Raw genomic sequence first — 7,144 nt, forward strand, 5'->3', positions numbered from 1 at the left:
CCTTTTCTTTTCCTTTTTCTTTTCTTTTCTTTTCTTTTCTTTTCTTTTCTTTTCTTTTCTTTTCTTTTCTTTTCTTTTCTTTTCTTTTCTTTTCTTTTCTTTTCTTTTCTTTTCTTTTCTTTTCTTTTCTTTTCTTTTCTTTTCTTCTCTTTTCTTCTCTTTTCTTTTCTTTTCTTTTTTCTTTTCTTTTCTTTTCTTGTCTTGTCTTGTCTCGTCTCGTCTCGTCTCATCTCGTCTCGTCTCTTCTTTTTCTTCTTTTCTTTTCTTTTCTTTTCTTTTCTTTTCTTTTCTTTTCTTTTCTTTTCTTTTCTTTTCTTTTCTTTTCTTTTCTTTTCTTTTCTTTTCTTTTCTTCTCTTTTCTTCTCTTTTCTTCTCTTTTTCTTCTCTTTTCTTCTCTTTTCTTTTCTTCTCTTTTCTTCTCTTTTCTTCTCTTTTCTTTTCTTTTCTTTTTTCTTTTCTTTTCTTTTCTTGTCTTGTCTCGTCTCGTCTCGTCTCGTCTCGTCTCTTCTTTTCTTTTCTTTTCTTTTCTTTTCTTTTCTTTTCTTTTCTTTTCTTTTCTTTTCTTTTCTTTTCTTTTCTTCTCTTTTCTTCTCTTTTCTTCTCTTTTCTTCTCTTTTCTTCTCTTTTCTTTTCTCTTCTTTTCTTTTCTCTTCTTTTCTTTTCTCTTCTTTTCTTTTCTCTTCTTTTCTTTTCTTTTCTTTTCTTTTTCTTTTCTTTTCTTTTCTTTTCTTTTCTTTTCTTTTCTTTCTTTTCTTTTCTTTTCTTTTCTTTTCTTTTCTTTTCTTTTCTTTTCTTTTCTTTTCTTTTCTTTTCTTTTCTTCTTCTTCTCTTTTCTTCTCTTTTCTTTTCTTTTCTTCTCTTTTCTTCTCTTTTCTTCTCTTTTCTTCTCTTTTCTTCTCTTTTCTTCTCTTTTCTTCTCTTTTCTTCTCTTTTCTTTTCTTCTCTTTTCTTCTCTTTTCTTCTCTTTTCTTCTCTTTTCTTTTCTCTTTTCTTTTCTTTTCTTTTCTTTTCTTTTCTTTTCTTTTCTTTTCTTTTCTTTTCTTTTCTTTTCTTTTCTTTTCTTTTCTTTTCTTTTCTTTTCTTTTCTTTTCTTTTCTTTCCTTTCCTTTCCTTTCCTTTCCTTTCCTTTCCTTTCCTTTCCTTTCCTTTCCTTTCCTTTCCTTTCCTTTCCTTTCCTTTCCTTTCCTTTCCTTTCCTTTCCTTTCCTTTCCTTTCCTTTCCTTTCCTTTCCTTTCCTTTCCTTTCCTTTCCTTTCCTTTCCTTTCCTTTCCTTTCCTTTCCTTTCCTTTCCTTTCCTTTCCTTTCCTTTCCTTTCCTTTTTTCTCTTCTCTTCTCTTCTCTTCTCTTCTCTTCTCTTCTCTTCTCTTCTCTTCTCTTCTCTTCGCTTCGCTTCGCTTCGCTTCGCTTCGCTTCGCTTTGCCCTGCCCTTCCATTCCCTTCCCTTCCCTTCCCTTCCCTTCCCTTCCCTCCCCAGCCCTATTCTCCCCTTTCCCCCTTCCACCCTTTCCCCTTCTCTCCTTTTTCCCCCTCTTCCACCCAAGATCTCTCCAGATCTTCATGGGATTACCATAGATTGACAATCATTATGTTAAAACCACTACATTTGAACAGTGCAGCTATTTTCCCGCAGAGTTTGGTATTTTGGGGTAGGAAGGCATAGAGAAAGTTTGGGACAGCTCGTGTTCCCCCCAGCTCAGCCAGGTGCTGGAGTTCTCGGTGCTGCCCCGTGGGTCCCCGCTCCCTAGGACGTGGGGGCGATGGGTTCTGTGCCTGCGCTCACTGGCTCCCTGTTCGCTCTGCCAGGGGAGCGCAGGCTGCTGAGTCCCCCGGGATTTCAGCAGCAGCAAGGCGACCCTGCGAAGGCTCGAACTTCCCGGTGGGAGTGCCGGTGGCCATGCCAATGCCCTGCTATTTATTGAGTCTTAATTAATAGCCTGCCCAGTCCTGGAAACTGCCTCTTCTCCTCAATCCCAGGCGAAAGCATCTCTCAGGGGTCTTCACCTTTTGTCCTCGAAACCTATTCAGGGCTGGATTCGAGGGCAGCTTGTTCTCAGCTGCTGCGGCACAATGGCAAGGCTCGGCGTTGTTCAGCCCCTTCCTATCCATCCCTTCCCTCCTGTGGGAGCCCTGGCTCCCTGTCCCCATCTCACGGCACTCAGCTCGGCTGCAGGAGCATCCTGCTGGGGCCGGCAGCCTCCAAGACTTCAGGAATGGGTTAAGGTTCCCAAAAAGCTCCCCTGACTTCAGTGTACCCTGAGAAATGCTTCTTTCACCGCTTGGACTCACTTATGAAATCCCTCTGACCTTTCCATGTCCCTCCCACCCCTTCCCCAGCAACAGAAGCTGCTGAACAGCAGCTCAGAGTAGATGACGTGATTTTTCCCATCTCCTCCGCTACCTGCATCTGTTTGCTTGGGTGGCAGCCAGAAAAGTGACTTCATACATTCGATTTTTTTTCCTCCCCTTTATTTTTCATTTTATTTTTCAACCAGCCAAACGTTCTCGCCCGTTGCAGAATCGAGGGTGAAGCAGCCAGGCCAAATCCTGCCCCTGTGTTATGGTAATCACGGCTGCCACCCAGCAGATGCAGACTGCCACCCAGCAGATGCAGACTGGTGAAATAATAAGGCTGTTTAACAGGCACGGAGGAGGAGAGGGGAGCTTTTGTTTGGCACTTGCCGGGGTTGGAGTACACTTGTAAAGCAACAACTGGAGCTCGTTGAAAAGAAGTGGAGGTTATTAGATGTGTTTCACTCGCTGCTGATGGCCCCATTATTTTTTTCCCCTTTGGATGCCAGGCAAAAGCTCCGGTGCTGAGAAGGAAGAGGAGAGAGATGCCACCTGAAAACGTACTGCTTTTGCTGATGAGTGTGGAAATAAATAAGGCTGGTGCCAGCCGGCAGGGCTCTGGCAGGTTGGACCCCACTGTTCAAGGATGCTCAGGCTGATCTGCATTAGGGTGCTCCTCAGCTCTGCCCAGGACCCTTCCTATGGCCCGGGAAGGCTGCGGGGTTTAGAGGAAGGAAAGTACCTTCCTTGGTGCTAAGCAGGAGGGTCCTACTGAAATCAGGCTCCTCTCTACCTGCCCCAAGGGACGCGCAGGGGTGTCCTCCTTATGGGGCACAGCCTTCCCTGATGCTCCTCCGCTTTCCAGGAGGCTGATGAACGTGCAATGCCAGGTCCTGCCTGTTGCGAGACAGCAAAGCCAAGCAGGACTCAAGGGTGCACTTAATCGCGCTTGGAGCTGTCGAAACACAGGGCTCGTCACCAGCAGAGGTGGTCCAGAATTTGTCAGGGCTTGGAGGGCAATGGGTTGCTGATGGGGATGAAAGAAATTCAAGCGACTGCAGGAGCTGGGGTGACAAAAAACCTCATCCTTGGGGATTATAATCCCATTTAGAAGTGTTGCAGTTTTGGATGGGAGCATGACAGAAGGTAGTTCTGGGTGCCATGGGGTTTTTATCTTCCCCCAAGTAAGTGGGGACAAGAAAATTATTAGATGGGTTGGGAGTCTGTCCATCCATCCCTCTACCTACCTATCTACTCCTGTCTTGATGCATCTCTCACCAGCCCTATCTTTGCGCTGAAAAAAAACCAGCGATCCCCTTCAGAAGCCAGGAATAAAATCAATATATTCCCTTTCCAATTCAGGTAGTTCCCCATAAATCTTCCCAGCTTCAGTTTGGTCTCCTAGGACTCCCGGATCAGTTGGGAACCTATTTAATCAGCTGAGATGATCAGTGCTGTTTGTTGCCGAAAGGCCCTTTGAACTCTTTGTCTCTTTGTTGAATGATGCTCACGTCCCCCGAGGATTTAGCCAGACTGGCCCGTTCTGCGTGACAAGTCTCAGGTTAATAACGCCAGGCGCTGGCAGCGCCCACCGAAGTCCGGCTGCGAGCCCAGGGCACTGGGAAGAGTCGCAGCCCCTCTGCCAAGCCCTTATCGCTGCATCTTCCCGTGGCCCCTCGCTTGGCTCGCTGCAAAGCTCCATAAAACCACACTAAATTGCAAGCCCAGCATGAAGAGCATCCAGCCTCGTGCCAGGGGAAGAGAATTATAGCTCCTTTTGGGGCCAGGGCTGGAGGGGGTGTGTGAAATCACAGCCCCCGTCCCGGGGGTGCAGGCTTGGTTTTTAGCATATTTTAGTGCATTTTAGGTTTTAGCTGGTTAGGAATCAGCCCCACACCGGTACCTTTGCTGAGGGATGGTGTCTTCTGGAAGAGGCTTCCCACGCTGGTCCAGCCCTTGGGAGCAGGGGGCTCAGCATCGCTCAGGATCTGGGCTCCAGGAAGCAAATCTAGAGCTGCTCCAAATCAGCAGGACTCCTTCCACTGGCTTGGACCAGTTTTCAACCAGGGAAACACTGAAGTGTCACCTTCAATAGCCAGGTTTCTCTTCCAGGCTGTGTTGAAGTTGTGCTGGAGGTGGCTGCTACCTGCCTCCCCAACAGCCTCCGAACAACCCAACCTGGCGAGAAACAGCCAGATCCTCACCCCGTCTCCATCCATCTCTGGCCCAAGGGGTTGGCGTTTCTCCTTCCAAAGGCTTCTGCTCTCCATAAACCAAAACTTAGCATGGACCACCATCAAGACAGGCAAAGCAACCTAATCTACGAGAGCATTAGGGTGTCAGAAAACAATAATCCGAGAAAGAAACACATTATCTGGCCTTGTTACTTTACAAAGTAATTTAAATTAATTTTTCCCTAGAGTGGTTAGGGAGCACTGCAACTTGCCCTTGTCTATTCTCTCCAGCTAATGAAGCTTTACCAGCGACTGCTCGTGAATTCCTATTAAGACCTCATCTTAGAGGTTACAGGGCAAAGCAATTTCTGCTCCTGGGAAAGATGCCTATGAATTTGTAATTGTAAGTCCATGTTTGATAGGGATTAGCATCTGAAAGGGGTAGAGTGGTGGGTAGCAGAGAAAACATTATTTCAATTAGCAGAAGAAAAGCAACTTAACATCTGATTATAGTTTACACTTTTAATTTTCTCCTATTCTGGCATCTGGGATAATTATTTCCTGAAACTATCTACCCCCACCAAGCCAGCCAACACTTTCCTTCTCCTCCTCTTGGCCATCTTGGTTGAGAGTCACATGGAAATGGTTGATGAGTTGGGTTTTTTCCTTTCCTTTCTTCTCCCAGGCAATAGCCAGTCTCACTGAATTTGGGGATGGAGAGGACAATGCTGTACTAAACCAGACTGAAACGAGACGTGATGTTTCTCTTTGCACCAAGGAGGTCCAGGATGAGGATGATGGGGCTTCGCTCTACAGCCAGGCTCATGGTCAGGCTTGGGGCCAGCAGCTCGGCATGGTGCCGGTGCCCAGCTCTCCCAGGCAGAGCCCTGATGCCTAAAGCTTTGCTCTGCATTTGGAAATTGCCCCCGATCACCCCCTTTCCTCCCACACCATAAAGGCAGATGCTGTTTGCTCTGCAGGGACTTGGCCCTTGTGCTAACCTGTGCTCCAGCTATTTTTTTTCTGCCTGCTTGGCATCCTATTTCCTAACAACGATGCAATCCGTTTTTGGATGGGAGTTTCCTCGTGTGAAGGCTTGTTGTTATTTAAGGAAGATAATGAAATCCATCCTTAATGAAAGGACAGGAGAAACCCCTTCCACCAAGTTACACTGAAGCCTGAGATTATCATTTTTATGGGCTTCCAATCTCTCCTGCCTCATGTCTTATCAGCGAATGCAGCTGGAGGCTTCAAAAACCCTCCCAGCTTGCTGCTGATTTTATGGGATGAAGATTAGAGATGATCGGATAGTAAATTATTCATTCCATTCGATATTGCTGGGCAGGAGGAATATCCAGAGCGAAGTCGGCTCCCTTCTCCCTTTCTGAGCATCACGTATTGGGATCCTGGCTGTCTGCCGCTCCAGCAATGCAGCGGCACTTTCCCCTGTGCTTAGAGATGATTAGGGGTGCAATATGCCCTCTGAACAGATGGGAAAGCCGAGGGGGAATCACGGATGCAGGCTTGTCCCCCAGCAATAAGGCAGACCAGAGGCAGGTGGATTTTCTTCTCATTTCAGGGATTTTTAGTTTGATTCCTCCCAGCCCAGGGCAAAGTGGGACAGATCAGGTAGGTGTTTCCTCAGCCTAATTTCTCAATGCTGTGGGACCTGAGGCTGGTGTGAATGTGCTGTCAGACCCCTGGCAGCTATTGACTCCATGGAAAGAGGAGCAGGGAGCTCAGAGAGGACAAATCCTGGCAACTGTGTGCAAACAGGCAGCTGGATAGAGGAGAGAGCCCATTGCTGCCCTTAGATGCAGCAGCATCACCCATCGGGACCCAGCACAGATGGTGGCCAGTGTGACCATTGTCCAGAGACCTGTGCCAAAAGCCAGATGGTGTAAAAACATCATCCAGAGGGTCCCATGAAATATGCACGGGCCACGGTGATGCTACTGAGCAGATCTCGAGGGAAAATGAAGGGCGTAGCATGGCCCTACCCGGTGGCCGATGCTGGTGCCATGTCTGGGCCCCATCTCAGATGGCTGCTGGGTACCAGCTCCCAGTGAGTGTCCTGCATCCAGGCTGCCTGGGAGGAGAAGGGGAGAATCCCCATCCTCCCCAAATGAGGGTCCAGGAGGGATCCCGGCCACCACCAAGCCAGCCCCCTCTCCCTGCTGCTTATTCAAGGCTTGCAATTAGCATCAGCCCTGGGGGACTCATGAATGGTCTAATAAAATGTCTAATAAAATGCAAAGAGGTGTTTTTTCTCTTGGCCCTGTGTGTGTGTGCAGGAAGGGAGCAAACGGCCCAGCTGAACCCAGGACGGCATGGGGCCATGCCCCACTGCCACACCATTGACACCTAGGTTTTCATCAGCACATAAGTAAGAAAATATATTGCTGTTTAAAGGCATTTTTGAAGAGGGGAAGTGAAGACACAGAGCTGTGATGGATGAAAAGCCTTTTTCTGTTGCCGTTTATCTACACTGGCACGTAGGGTCAAGAAAATGCCCTTTTTATAGCAGCTGTAGCTCCTGCCTCTCCCCTGGCAGCATCCATCCCAGCCTAGATTTGAAAGCCAGTGTCGATGGGAAATGAGAGAATTCTGGGGCAAGCAAGGAATATTTGGTTTTGATGGAAAATGTTAAAAGAAACAAGCAATTAAAAATTGGGTTTGTG

The sequence above is a fragment of the Aptenodytes patagonicus genome, chromosome 5, assembly GCF_965638725.1.
Source record: "Aptenodytes patagonicus chromosome 5, bAptPat1.pri.cur, whole genome shotgun sequence".
Classification (NCBI taxonomy): Eukaryota; Metazoa; Chordata; class Aves; order Sphenisciformes; family Spheniscidae; genus Aptenodytes; species Aptenodytes patagonicus.